General features: G+C 40.4%; 1 pseudogene; it reads left to right on the top strand.

Annotated features, from left to right (window-relative positions):
• Positions 1 to 5,195: 5,195 nt before the first annotated feature.
• Positions 5,196 to 5,748, top strand: LOC102813681 (annotated as a pseudogene).
• The last annotated feature ends 9,418 nt before the right edge of the window (positions 5,749 to 15,166 follow it).

Raw genomic sequence — 15,166 nt, 5'->3', positions numbered from 1 at the left:
AAGTTCTCCTCTTTTGCTTTTTGCCTGCAACTCCCACTAACTAGTCAAAAATCAGTTAGTTCAATTTACCACAATGAAAAAAAAAAAAAAAAAGTTGGTATCTAAATGCAAAATGGTATTCTGGATTGTGTCCCAGAACAGAAAAGTAAAACAAAACACATTAGTAGGAAAACTATTGAAATCTGAATAAACTCTGGATTTCAGTTATAGTAATGTACCAATCTTGGCTCCTTAGCTTTAACAAATGTACCTTGTAACATTGTTGTTGTTGTTAAGTGCCTTCTAGTCAGAACTATATTGACCCTGTATATATAGGAACAGCTGGTGAGTTTGAACAGCCAACCTTGCAGTTAGCAGTTCAGTGCTTATTCTACAGTGCCACACCAGGACTCCACCGTGTAACATAAGATGTTAACATTAGGGAAAACTAGGTGAGGGGTATTTGGTAACTCTCTGGATTATCTTTGCAACTTTTCTTTAAATCTAAAATTATTTCAAAAACATTTTTTAAGTTTTTTTTTTTTTTTAAAGAAAATAATCAATTCAAATGTCATCTGCATTCCTCTCAAGATTGGACTGTGTACCTTGCTTCTGGAATTTCATGGTTCCTTCTGTTAAAGCACTTTCCACCTTCTGTCCCAATTGCTGGTTAGTCTTTCTAGTCTAGAGGAAAAGGAGCGCTGGTAGTTTAGTGGATTATGAGTTGAACTGCTCACCTCAAGCTCAGCAGTTTGAATCTACCCATCACTCCATGGAAGAAAAATGAGGCTTTCTGCTCTCACAGAGATTTGTTGCCTTGGAAACTCTCAGGTGGCACACAATCATTGCCACCACCAGTCTAGAGGAAAGTAACTTCATCTTTGTTTCCAGTGCTCAGACACTTCTGGCCTAGAATGGACTCAGTAAAAATGTATGGAATGAATTAATGCTTTTGAAAACAATAGGTTCAGAGACATACTAAGTGAGGAGTTTCCATTTCCAATATTCTGACTTACAGTTTGGTTTGAGAAAAAAATGGTTGCTTAAGGAGTCCTGGTGTGGCACTGTAGGTTAATACACTGGGCTGCTGAGTTGGTTTGAATCACAAGGTTGGTGGTTCAGATCACCAGCTGCTCCTTGGAAACCCTATATAGGGTTGCTATGGATCAGAACCAACTCGACGGCAAACTCAATGGCACTTAAGAACAACGACAACAAGGCCAGTGTGACAGGGCCTAAGAGAACAGTAGCCAAGAAAGGTGTGGGGAAGGTGCATGAGGAGTGTCAGATGTGGATAGAAATGACTTTAGAAAAAAGAGCAGCTATAATTAGAGTGGTACTGAATATATATTTGTTTAATTACTTAGGAATTAATGAATCAAAAGCCCCAAATTGCTCTCAGAGGACACCAGATACATCTCTAGTTACCCTCAAAAGATATTCTACCTCCATCACTCTTCTCCCATCCTACCCCATTCCAAAAGAAAGTAGAAAGGGAAGTCTTGAAACCCCCCACTCTACTTAACCATCCACCACAGTCTTGCTTAATTCCTCATGCCAACCTCACCTCCCCCACCCAACACAGGACACCATTCCATCCCCACATGAGCAGCCACGCTTGTTCTCTCCCTGGCTGCTTCTCCTCCCTGGTTTCCCAGACTGGGAGCAGAGAAAACCTGTTTTCAGTTAAAGCTTTGGTCACACACAGATGCCTTTTCCATTACTCTTGTTTTTCCTCTTGAAGTGTAACATTTCCAATTAACTCTCCACAGGGGAGGAGGCCCCTTGGCAGCCACCCCCACATGGGTGTGTGGAGAGGGGAAAGCTGGGGTCCAGTTCTTGAAGGCCTGCTCTGGAGTGCCTACAAGTGACCCCTGAACAGACTGCAACAGGAACTCCTTCCCTTTGGGGTAGAGAAGATGATTCAGTGGACACAGTTATAAGGAAATGTCCCAGGTTTGCCTATCTTTGTGACTAACATCTGTAAAATGGACACTCTTCTAATCGCTCTTACTGACCCTCTGACAGCTTAATTGATAGGTGCTAGGTGCTATTGATTCTGTACCGATTCATAGTGACCTTACATACAGCAGAACTAAGCATTGCCCCGTCCTGCACCAACCTCACAGTCCATGCTATGCTTGAGCCCATTTTCTGCTGCCACTGTGCCAATCCATCTCATTGGGGATTTTCCTTTTTTACTCTGGCCTTCCACTTTACCAAGCAAGCATGGTGTCCCTTTCTAAGAACTGGTCCCTCCTGACACGTCCAAAGTATGAGAGATGAAGTCCTGCCATCCTGTCTTCTAAGGAACATTCTGGCTTCCTCCAACACAGATTTGTTTGTTCTTCTGGCACTCCATGGTACTTTTAATATTCTTCTCCAACACCAAATGCATCAATTCATCTATGCTCTTCCTTATTCATTGTCCAACTTTCACATATATCTGAGGCTTTCAAAAATATCATAGCTTTGGTCAGGCGTACCTCAGTCCTCAAACACATATTTTTGCTCTTGAACACTTTAAAGAGATCTCGTGCTGCAAGATCTAATACAAGTCACTTGATTTCTTGATTGCTGCATCCAAGAGTGTTGATGATTGATCAAGCAAAATGAAGTATTTGTCAACTTCAATCTTCTCTCCATTTATATGGATGGATGTTATTTATTGGTGCAGTGGTGAGGATTTTTGTTTTCTTTACATTGAGGTGCAAACCATACCAAAAGCTGTGGTCTGATTCTCATCAGTAAGTCCTCTTTTTTTACTTTAAATCCTCTTCACTTTCAGTAAGTAAGGTTGTGTCATCTGCATATCGCAGGTTGTTAATGAGTCTTCTTCCAATCCTGATGCTATGCTTTTCTTCATATAATTCAGCTTCTTAGATTATTTGCTAGCATCGAGAATGAGTAAGTATGGTGAAAGAATACAACCTGGCATACATCTTTCCTAATTTAAAACTATTCAGTGTTCCCTTGTTCTGTTTGAACAACTAACTTTCGGTCCTCATGAGCACAATTAAGTGGTCTGGAATACTCATTCTCTTCAATGTTCTTCATAGCTTGTCCTGGTCCATACAATTGAAAGTCTTTGCATAGTCAATAAAGCACAGGTAGACATCTTCCTTTCAGCCAAGATCCACATCAGCAATGCCATCCCTCATTCCATATCCTCTTGTGAATCCATCTTGAATCTTTGGCTGTTCTCCGTGTATTGTTGTGCTGTTTTTAATTACCTTTAACAAAATTTTACTTGCATGTGATATTAATGGTATTGTCTGATGATTTCCGTGTTCCATTGGGTCACCTCACTTTAGAATGGGCATAAATATGGATCTCTTCCAATCAGATGATCAAGTAGCTGTTTTCCATCAGTTTGTTGAAAGATTTCAATTTGTATTCCATATATTCCCTTGTAGAATTGTTCTTTAGCCTTGTTCTTTGGACTTCAGTATCATTGGCTCTTGATCATATGCTACCTCTTGAAATGGTTGAACATTGCATCCACCATTTCTTTTTGGTACTATGATTCTGTATATTCTTTCTATCTTCTTTTGATGCTTTCTGCATCATTTAATATTTTGTCCATGTTGTTATTGTAGTTGTTAAGTGTCATCGAGTTGGTTCTGACCCATAGTGACCGACCCTGTATAGAGTTTCCGAGGAGCAACTGGTAAGCTTGAAATACTGACCTTGTGGTTTAAATTGACTTTGTAGTCCAGTGCATTAACCCATAGCACCACACCAGGACTCCATTTTTTTTTTATTTTTTATTTTTCTGCCCACTTTGCAATATTGCAAAGTGAAGCTTGGATTTGTTCTAATTTTTCAGCTTGAGAAATTCTGAGTATGTTCTTCCCTTTTGGTCTTCTAACTCCAGGTCTTTGCACATTTCATTATAATATTTGACCTTTGTCTTCTTGAGCTGCCCTTTGAAATTTTCTATTCAGCTCTTTTACCTCCTAATTTCTTCTATTTGCTTTAGCATCTCTATGATGGAGAGCAAGTTTCAGATTCTCTTCTGACAAATGTTTTGGTCATTTCCATCTTCTTTCTGTCTTCTTAATAACCTTTTGCTTTGTTCCTAGATGATGTTATTGATGTCATCCCAAAACTCCTTTGATCTTTAGCCTTTAGTATGTAATAGTCTTTGGTCTTTAATATCTAATGCATCAAATCTGTTCTTGAGATGATCTCTAAATTCAGGTGGGATGTGTTCAAGGTCGTATTTTGGCTCTTGTGAACTTGTTTTAATTTTCTGACAGTTTAAAGACCCTAAATAAAAGCCTATCTGCCTGAGGACAGGGAATTTATTTTTTATCTTGGTAAGAGCTAGAAAACAAAGACTGTAACTAAGAAATGAAAAACAAAGCCAGTTGTCATGGAGTCGATTCTGACTCACAGCAACCCCACATGTGTCAGAATGGAACTGTGGTCCATAGAGTTTTCATGGCTTTGACTGTTCAGAAGCAGATTGTCAGACCTTTCTTTCACGGTGCCATGGGGTGTGTTCGAATTGCCAACCTTTAGATTAGTAGTGGAGTACAAACCATTTATTCCACCAGGGACTTTAGACCCATAAAAATCAAGAGGGGTGTGTTTCCAACAGATCTCCAACTTTTACAGACCTCTATAGCATGTGTTGCTGTGAGTTAATGCACTGGACTGCAAAATTGGTGTGAACCACAAGGTCGGTGGTTCAAGCTCACCAGCCACTTCTCAGAAACCTTATACAGGGTCGCTATGGGTAGGAACAAACACGATGGCATTTAACAACATAGCACGTGGAGTCCTGGTGTGGTATTGCAGGATAAAGCACCAGACCTCAAGGTCTGTTTGAACAGAAAGGTTGGCAGTTCAAACCCACCATCTGCTCCTTGGAAACCCTATACAGGGTTGCTATGAATTGAAACTTAACAACAGCATAGTATGTGATTCCCCCTACAAATTACAGTAGGTTATAAGTGAAAATGTTCTAGAATCCTTTCTGTCTCCTAATGAGAGCTACTGTGCATCTGATATAAGAAAACACCCAATTATTTTGAAACAAGGGTGCTGAGCAATTGACTCAACTCAATCTTTAGTTCCCACAGATTAGTCCCCAAACATGAAATTTAAATGTGGTCCTCAAGAACATGAAAGATTGACATTTTTTGGGTCTTGAAGTTTGTAAGAATTGTCAAAACTCTAAGTGTTTTGCTTTTGCTGCAGCTGAGGGGATGAAAACATCTGCTCCATGTGTCAGAAGCCAGCTGCTGGCAATGACGAACTGTCTGTCCACGTCTCACTTCACCGAGACACTACGGACAACCTCATGAGATGTGCTCATCAAAATGGTTGCATCCAGTAAACTTTGAGTTGCTGGACCTTGCAAAGTTTGCTAAGAAGTAGCCATAGTGGAGCAAGCTTTTTGGGCAAGAATCTGGGCCCTCTGCTGAAAAGTATAGCGTGGTCCCCAAGCTGCTCATGGGAGGTGTCACTGGATGGTGCGCAGGCTTCATATTCCACAAGGTTGGGAAGTTGGCAGAGAAAACAGTGGGAGGTGGATTTTTCCTCCTTCAGCTTGCCAACCATACTGGCTACATCAAGGTTGACTGGCAGCAAGTAAAGAAGGATATGAAGAAAGTCAAGGAACAGCTAAAAATCACTAAGAGTAACCAAATACCTAATGAAGTCAAAAGCAAAGCTGAGGAGGTGGTATTGTTTGTGAAGAAGAATGCCCTTGTGACTGGGGGACTTGGGGGAAGGCTTCTGCTGGACATGGCATCCTAAGGCAGACAATTTGGGGTTGTTCTCTTCCATCATTCATCAGAATGTGTCCATTGTGTTTTCTCAACTAGAAGCTACTATACTCCGGCATAGGACATTGAGTCTCTCCTCATCTTCCTTTCCTCCCGCGCCTTCCTCTCCTTGCACTGGCAGATCCTAATAGCTTTCTGTTGGTACAAGTTAGTTTAGTGTGGACCTAACTTGAACTTGCTGGTGATGGGAAAGACAACAGGCATTGCATTCTCCTCCAAGCACACTCCCTGCGTGGCTTGTCTATAGGTCAGAAAGATGGCTTACCAAGGAGGATGTGTGAATTCTCAAGTGTTACCCCAAACTGTTGATTAGAAAGAGAAACAGCAAGCACCTAGATATGTTGCTATATTCTGCGTGGAAAGGAACTGGTATATACATTTCACGGTAAGCATCAAAAACCAACCAAACAAACAAAAACTACAAGTGTTTTAATTTCTGGTGGTCACACATGGGCTGTGGTGAGAGTCCTTGTGATTTTTTCACGAATTACATCATTTTATGAACTACAGTAAGCCCTACAATAAAAATAATCTATTATTCTTCTTTATCCACTATCCAACTTTTACGTGCATATGAGGCTACTGAAAATACAATGGCTTGAGTCAGGCTCAGTTCAGTGCTCAAACTGACATCTTTGCTAACGGTACCATATGGACTGTCAGAAGGACAAGCAAATTCATGTTGGATGAATTACAACCAGATGCTTCTTAAAAGAAAAAATTACCAGACTTCATCTCTTATACTTTGGACATATTATCAGGAGGGACCAGCCCCTGGAGAAGGACATCATGCTTGGTAAACTGGAAGGATGTTGAAAAAGAGGAAGACTCCCAAAGAGATGGATTAGCATTGTGGCAGCAACAATGGGCTGAAGAGTAACAGCAATTGTGAAGATGGTGAAGGACCAGGTGGTGTTTCATTCTGTTGTACATAGGGTCGCTAGGGGTTGGAAACGACTTGATGGCATCTAACTACAACAACAACAAACAGTAAGCCAGGTATTGTGTTAAGAGCTTGCCAATCACTGTGTCAGAGGTAGACAGGTTTGCCAGGAGTGTGATCACTGTGGTCTTATGATGATAATAGGGGGAAACCCATCTGTGAAGAGAGCTTGGACTCCATCTCTTTGCCCTTTCAGCATTCCCCTTCAGGAGACTTTGATTTTGAGGGACTCACTACTTAGGAGACACTGAGGTTCTATTAAAGATGATGAGAAAACTTAGAAATAGATCATGGTTAGGGTTGAACAACAGAATCAGCATAATTCACGTCACTGAATTGTCCACACAAAGAATGTTGAAATGACAAACGATTTATTACATGTACATATACAACAATTGTTAAGTGCCATTGAGTTCCGATTCATAGCAACTCTGAATACTGTTTCCAAGGCGCAGTTGGTGAGCTTGAACTGCTGACCTTGAGGTTCAAACAGTTTTTGCAGTCCAGCGCATTAACCCACAGCGCCACACCAGGTCTTTATTTGTATTTGCAACAATACAAATAAATACATAAAAATGAACCTTTGATTCTGGGCTTCGTGGATTAGAGATTCATTTGTTCGATTGTGGGGTTGGGGAATGGAATTGGAGCTCTACCCTCTCAACAGGGAGAAGAACGAAAGCTTTGGATCAAGGCTTGTGGGAATCAACAGGGAGATGACAGGCACTTAACTTGAAGAGAAGAACTGAAGAGTCCTGTCAGATTTGAGGCCCAGAGAACTCTAACAAGTGAAGGGCACATGCTGTTTATAATCGTAAGTAAAGGAGACTTGATTATACCAGTTGCACCTGGCTCCAATTATCCAGGGCCCCAGCAACCTAGAAGTTTCATTTGGCTCTGATTCGCAGTCTGACTTCACCGTCTCCAGACACTAACCTACTTTCTGAAGCGGATTTAGAGGAACACAGGTGGGATAGGAGGCCAGGCTATTTACCCACACCTTCCGGAAACAGGTCATGGTTTCAATTTACTTATTCCTCTGAACAGTTTTTCCTGGCAACAATGTCTACACATCATAATGTTTGAATTCAAGGGCATATCAGGTGATTTACAGTCTTTAGCAAAAAGCAAACCCACTGCTGTCAAGCCAGTTCTGACTCATGGTAATCCATGTATGTCCGAGTAGAACTGTGCTCCATAGGGTTTTCAATGATTACAATCTTTTTTTCTTCTTCTTCTTCTTTCAAGTCTTTATTGTAAATTGAGTGAAGTACAGAGCAGATCATCAATTTTACATTGAACAAATCCTGTGCTTTGTTTCCTTATGATTGGAACGCCCTCCACATATTATCAGTTAACCGTGTTTAACTCAATTCACTTTTTTTCTTCTTCTTTCAAGTTTTTATTGTGAATTGAATGAAAATTTACAGGTAAAATAATCAGTTTTACATTCAACAAATCATATATTTTGTTTCATTACAATGATTATAATCCCCTCCATTTTTACCGTAAGTATTTCTCTCTATTCATTTTAGCTCTTTTTTTTTTAAATACTCAGGCATAATAATTTACACCACCAAAGGGCACTTTCTGCAAACTTGCCTCCTGGCCACCAGATCTCAGTTCCTCTCTTTCCATGAATCTAGAGTCCTCAGCTGCTCCCTCTCTCCATGTCCTCATCTTTGCCTCCATCTCTGATGTCGCTGCTTCTCTGGATAGGGTCCCATGTTCCACTTGTGCTTTTCTCCCTTGATGGTTGTAGGGTCCTCTGTTTCTGGACTGTAAGATTAACTACTTCCCCGTTTTTGTTACAAAACTTCTACCTTTACAATTGTGACAGTCGCAATTAGTCATGATAACTATTACTCACTATTGAATCAAAAGAATCTTATCCCCATCTGCTTTCACCAGACCCATCTAGACAAGATGAAAACTATTCAGTAGGGACTCTATCTTCACCCGCACATTCTTAAACTATACTCCTTCCTAAAAACTTGTAAGCCAGTCACTTCGTGCCTGTATTGCCCCCTCATTTTAGGTAGCCCTTGTCTAAGTTGCCTGTCCCTATCTACCCTGTATACAGAGGGGATAACATTGATACTTGATGTGAAGACTCCTTCTCTGTTGGTATTTTGAGCTAACATCCGTGAGTATAGGTCAAGTTCATCAAATTGTAGCAATTGACCCTCATTTCCTTTATCAAAAATTGTGGGGTTTGTTTGTTTGTTTGTTTGTTTAATCTTTTTTTATCTTCCTCTAGTCAAGTTCTTAGGGAGGTCTGGTAGCGTAGTGATTATGAATTGGGCTATGAACTTCACGGTCAGCAGTTCGAAACTACCAGCTGTTCCACAGGAGAAAGATGAGGCATTCTGCTCCCGTAAAGATTTACAGCCTCAGAAACCCTGTACAGGGTCGCTATGAGTCAGAATCGACTCTATGGCACATAACAACAAGTTGAGTTCTTATTGTCAAGCCATCGAGGCTAGGTCAAATGGGTACTATCTGCAAGTTTGGGTGCTCTTGTGCATCTCCCCTCACTTCATATCTTCTGGATGCTTCATTCTGAGCCCTAACCCTCTGTGGCTATGTCCTTGTCCATGGGCTCAGGTGTCCCCAGGTCTCACCACACTTTGGACCAACCAACCCTTCCTCTTCTCTCTCTCATCTCCAGGTCAATGGGAGTCTATGGAATGTGGTTGAATTCAGTCCATATCTTCATTGCTGCCTTCCCCCTTCTTCCACTTACCAGTAGACCAACGTGGTCTCCAGCAAGCTTATATGCCTGCTCACGTGTTCCCTTGAGTTTCAGTCTTAGAGGGGGCTTTGTCTTGAAGGAACTTGATTGCTTGCCTTGATGTCTTCCTGGGGAACAATTTGTTTATTCTTGTAGTAGCCAATCATACTGCCACTTTTGTTTTGGGATTTTCCTGATGACCTTTCTTTGAAGATGAATCTTCTGTTGCTATAGCTGTTCCAGTCTGATCTGCTTGTCCTTTTTGGTGGGAATGTCTCACCTCAGAAAGTTCTGGATGGGGCTCAGGATTCCACCTAAGGTCCTGTACACTGCGAAGGGTCCGCAAGAGGTCAATTTCACTGGGCAAGTTCTAGAACCCCTTTTAGGTACTCCAATCAGTTATAGGTAGAAGACAGGCTTATAAGCTTTTTGTAATCATGTTTCCTGACATTCCTTTCTATCCCACTCAAGTATCTATTTTATAATAGTAGGCAAGAGAAACCAATATTCATAAGACAGGCAAGCATCTTAGTATTATTATTACCCCTCTTCAGACTATACCTCAATCCCTGTAATGGTTACAATCTTGCAGAAAAGAGTCCTGGAGGCACAGTTGTTAAGGACTCAGTTACTAACCAAAAGGTCAGTGATTCAAACTCACCAGCAGCTCCAAGGGAGAAAAGACCAGGTGATCTGCTCCCATAAAGGTTATAGACTCGGAAACCCTATGGGTGACACTATCCTGTCATCTAGGATCAGTATGAGTTAAAATTCACTTTATAAAACACAGTAACACTGATTTTATGAAAATCAATCACCAGATTTTTCTTCTATGGAACTGCTGGGGTCACCATGAGTTTGGAATTGACTAGATGGCAAATGGTTAACATCTTTAGGATGTGGAAAAGTCATTCAGGTACTATAATCAGCAACATTCAGTCCATATTTATTGCTTTCAGATCACAGGAATGGGCATTCTGGAGAGAACATTGAGAACAATATGATCTGAAACCTCCAGGAGAAAACCTTCACATGCAGAGGAAGAATTCAGCCACATGCAAAGGAATATTAGATGCTTCAATGTTGAGACTAGTGTGGGAGGGAGTCTGGATCTATTTTGATAGTGTAGTTAGGAAAAGCCTATCAAAAATATCAAATGATACTTTTAAGTATCTGAAGAATGAAACCTGAAGAATGAAAAAGGGCCAGCCTTATAAAAACAGGTGCAAATTCTTTCCAGGTAAAGGAAGCAAGCTATACAAAGGCCCAGAGGCTGAAAAGAGCTTGTTTAAGGAAATGAAAGGAGACCATTGTGACTAAAGCTAATTTTCTAAACATAATTGAGATAATATGACATATAAAGTTTTATATACTGTGCTTTTATTTAGCATAAAAATGCATCTCCTATGTTATTCTTTTAAAAAGTTTTAATAATTGCATATAAATCCTAAAGGAGCCCTGGTAGCATAGTGGATTACTAACTGGGCTGCTGAGCATGAGGTCAGCTTTTCAAATCTACCAGTCACTCCATGGGAGAAAGATTAGACTGTCTGCTCCCATAAAGATCTACACCCTCAGAAACCCTATACAGACTCTCTATTAGTCACAACCAACTTGGCAGCACAAAACTAGAACCACCATATTCATTCTATAAGTGCAATATAATTTATATAGCCATGGCTGGTTGGCTGTGTGCCATGGAGTCGGTTCTGACTCATAGCAACCCTGTACAGGGTTTCCAAGGCTGTAAATCTTTATGGAAGCAGAACGCCTCATCTTTCTTCTGTGGAACAGCTGGTAGTTTAGAACTGATGACCTTGCAGTTTGCAGCCCGATTAGTAACCACTATGCTACCAGAGCTCCTTTTATATAGCCATACCCTTCCAAAATATGTTTTCCAACTATTTGATTTAATGAAAAATAACAAATGCTTTATACAAAAAAAAATATTTGTTTGAATCTCTTATTTTCCTCTAGTAAAAATTACCAGGAGTGGAATTAATACTTTAGGGATAAATACTTTCAAAACAATTGCTGTCCAGAAAGTTGAACTGTATTTCTCGTTCACTAGAAACATGCAAGACTCTATTCTAGAGCCCATAAGAGTTTGAGCAGTGTTTTAAATGCAAAATAGTAAACAGAAGGTCACTAATGTGGAAAACAATTAACTTTAAATAATTGAAAAATGTTAGGAATTAAAGCTATTTCAAAATGTGCACTGTGTAGGCCTAAATATGGACTCCTCGTGTGGTGCTGTAGGATAAGCACTGGAATTCGAACCACAAGGTTGGCAGCTCAAACCCACCAACTGCTCCTTGGAAACTCTGCACAGAGTTGCTATGAGTCAGAACTGACTCTGCAGCACTTAACAATAACAACAACAACAGCCCCAAATATATATAAGAATCAATATCAGATAAAAATGTTTTCTCAAACCAATACAAGATTTGGGGGAAATTATTTATTAAAAAAAAATTAATTACCTTCTAACCTTATACCATGTTGTGAAATGAACTCTAAATGGATTATGTAGATAAACATAAAAAAAAGGAAACCATAAAACATCTCTAAAAAATATTGTTGTTGTTGATAGGTGCCATCAAGTTGGTACCAACTCATAGCGACCCTATGCACAACAGAACGAAACACTGCCCGGTCCTGGGCCACGTTGCTACATTTGAGCCCATTGCTGCTGCCACTGAGTGAATCCATTTCATTGGAGCTCTTCCTCTTTTGCTCTGATCCTCCACTTTACCAAACATGATATCCTTCTCCAGGTACTGGTCCCTCCTGACAATATATCCAAAGTATGAGCAATGAAGCTAGGCCATCCTGGCTTCCAAGGAGCACTCTGGCTATACTTCTTCCAACACAGATTGGTGTGTTCTTTTGGTAGCCCGTGGTATTTTCAATATTCTCCTCCAACACCATAACTCAAATGCATCAATTCTTCTATGGTCTTCCTTACTCACTGTCCAACTTTCATATGCATATGAGACTGCTAAAAATGCTAGTGCTTGGGTCAGGTGCACCTTGGTCCTCAAACTGACATCTGTGCTCTTCAACACATTAAAGAGGTCTTGTGCAGCAGATTTGCCTAATGCAATACACTGTTTGATTTCTTTACTGCTGCTGACCTGAGCAAAATGAAGTCTTTGAGAACTTCAGTCTTTTCTCCATTTATATGGATATTGTTCATTGGTCCAGTTGTGAGGATTTTGTTTTCTTTACATTGAGGTGCAACCCATACCAAAGGCTGTGGTCTTTAATCTTCATCAGTGAGTATTTAAGGCCTCTTCACTTTCAGCAAGCAAGGTTATATCATCTGCATATCACAGTGTTATTAGTGAGTCTTCCTCCAATCCTAATGCCACGTTTTTCTTCATATAATCCAGCTTCTTGGATTATTTGCTCAGCATATAGATTGAATAAGTATGGTGAAAGAATACAACCTTGTCGCACACCTTCCCTAATTTTAAACCATTCAGTGGTCCCTTGTTCTGTTCCAACAACTACCTCTTGGTCTATGTACAGTTTCTTCATGAGCACAATTAAGTGTTCTGGAATACTCATTCTTCGCAATGTTGTCCATAACTTGTCATGATCCACACAATTGAAAGCCCTGTGTAGTCAATAAAGCACAGGTATACATCTTTCTGATATTCTCGGTTTTCAGCCAAGATCCATCTGATGTCAGCAATGATATCCCTCGTTCCAGATCCTCTTCTGAATGCAACTTGAACATCTGCGAATTCTCTGTCAATGTATGGTTGCAGTTGTTTTTTAATTAATTATCTTCAGCAAAATTTTTCTTGCATGCAATATTATGATATTGTCTGATGATTTCTGCATTTCATTGGGTCACCTCTTATTGAAATAGGAACATATACAGATCTCTTCCAGTCAGTTGGCCAGGTAGTTGTCTTCCAAATTTCTTGGCAGAGATGAGTGAGTGCCTCCAGTGCTGCATCACTTTGTTGAAAGATTTCCATTTGTAGTCCATCTATTCCTGGATCCTTGTTCTTTGCCGATGCCTTCAATGCACCTTGGACTTCTTCCTTCAGTGTCATTGGCTTTTGATCATATGCTACCTCTTGAGATGGTTGAACATTGACCATTTTTTTTTGATACAGTGACTCTGTGTATTCCTTCCATCTTCTTTTGATGCTTTTTGCATTCTTCAATATTCTTCAAAAAGAATCCCTCAATATTCTAAGAAAATATAAGTATGTATTTATTCTATCAAATGGGAGAAGCAGCATAAAAGCCAAGGGAGAAAACATAAAGGAAAAAATTAGTAACTATTACTACATACAGATTACAAACTCTTATCTTTAAATGTAAAATGTAGCGTGGCACTATAGGCTAAGCACTGGACTGAAAGGTCGGTGTTTCAAACCTACCAGCTACTCCTCAGAAACACTATATAGGACTGCTATGAGTCAGAACTGACTCAAAGGCACTTAACAACAATAGTAAACTTAAGTCCATTCTATAAGAATACAATCGGGCAGAATAGATTCTTAACAGGAACATCTAACATGTATTGAGAGCTTGGCAGGCACTCTGCTAAGTACTTAATACGTTTATCTCAAGAACCCTATGAAGTAGATGCTGTTAACACAGATGAGGAAACCAAAGCCCAGAGAAATTAGGGAACTTGCTCAGAATCAACCACCCAGCAAATAGCAGAGCTGAGCTGACCAGGGATGGTCTCTGTCAAACACTTGCAAATTTACCCAGCACACACATACAGGCATTCTCTAGTTATAAATGAGATCAATTCCTAACTGTCTTTAAACCTAGAAGTAGAATTTGTGGGTGAGTTAGGACAAATGCATACAGTTCTTATTTAGCCTTAGTTTAGTTCAGGAACAGGCTCAAAACGTTTTGAATGTTTTTAAAAATTACACACGAAGCAAGTGAAGGTGAGTGTGTTGAATAACTTGTTGTAGTCCTATTGTGGCACTGTAGGATCAGCACTGGGCTGGTAACCTCAAGGTCGACAATTCAAACCCAGCAGCTGATCCTCAGAAACCTTATGCAGGGTGGGTTGCTTTGAGTTGAAACCAACTCAATGGCACTTCAACAGCAAGAGGTTGTTCAAAGGTTTCAAAAGGTGAGGGCAAATCTACATATCATTAAAGGGCAAGTAGGAGTTGTCCCTAAGTCAGACATTCATAACCCAGGACTGCTTGTACTGCTCCTTACACTTCCTCTGCTGCACTGCCCAGTGAACAGGCATGTGCCTGGCCTGTCCTGGCCATTCATGGCATGATCATAGTACATTGAGATCTCACTGGTGCCAGGGCCAAAGATTGTTTGTGGACACTGGTCCCTCTGTGCAAGTTAACCCAGAAGACGGCACCATAGAAACAGAAATATTATTAGTTCTTGTATCACATGTCCAGGGACCATCCCTACCGAACTGAGACAGAACACTGGTATGTTTATCAAGAAAGACTATTCTTGTCTGCAAAGAGTCCTTTTCAGGCCCAAAGATAAACAGAGAGAGTCGCCAGCTGGTCCTGTGGGAGGGGTCCCCGGCTGGAAGTCTACCCTTGGCTGGAAGTATTCGCCCTGTCCACCTCTGAAGAAAAGAGGTTGCTGACTTCATCCAGCCTCCAATTCTTCCCCAGACTGACCCCGGTACTCAGCCACAGACATTTTAACTTCATGATTTTTATTGTAAAAAGATATTCAAAGATGATT

This window comes from Chrysochloris asiatica, unplaced genomic scaffold (assembly GCF_000296735.1).
Source record: "Chrysochloris asiatica unplaced genomic scaffold, ChrAsi1.0 scaffold00061, whole genome shotgun sequence".
Lineage (NCBI taxonomy): Eukaryota > Metazoa > Chordata > Mammalia > Afrosoricida > Chrysochloridae > Chrysochloris > Chrysochloris asiatica.
Note: the sequence above shows the minus strand (reverse complement) of the source record. Positions and strands in the feature narration are given on the sequence as shown.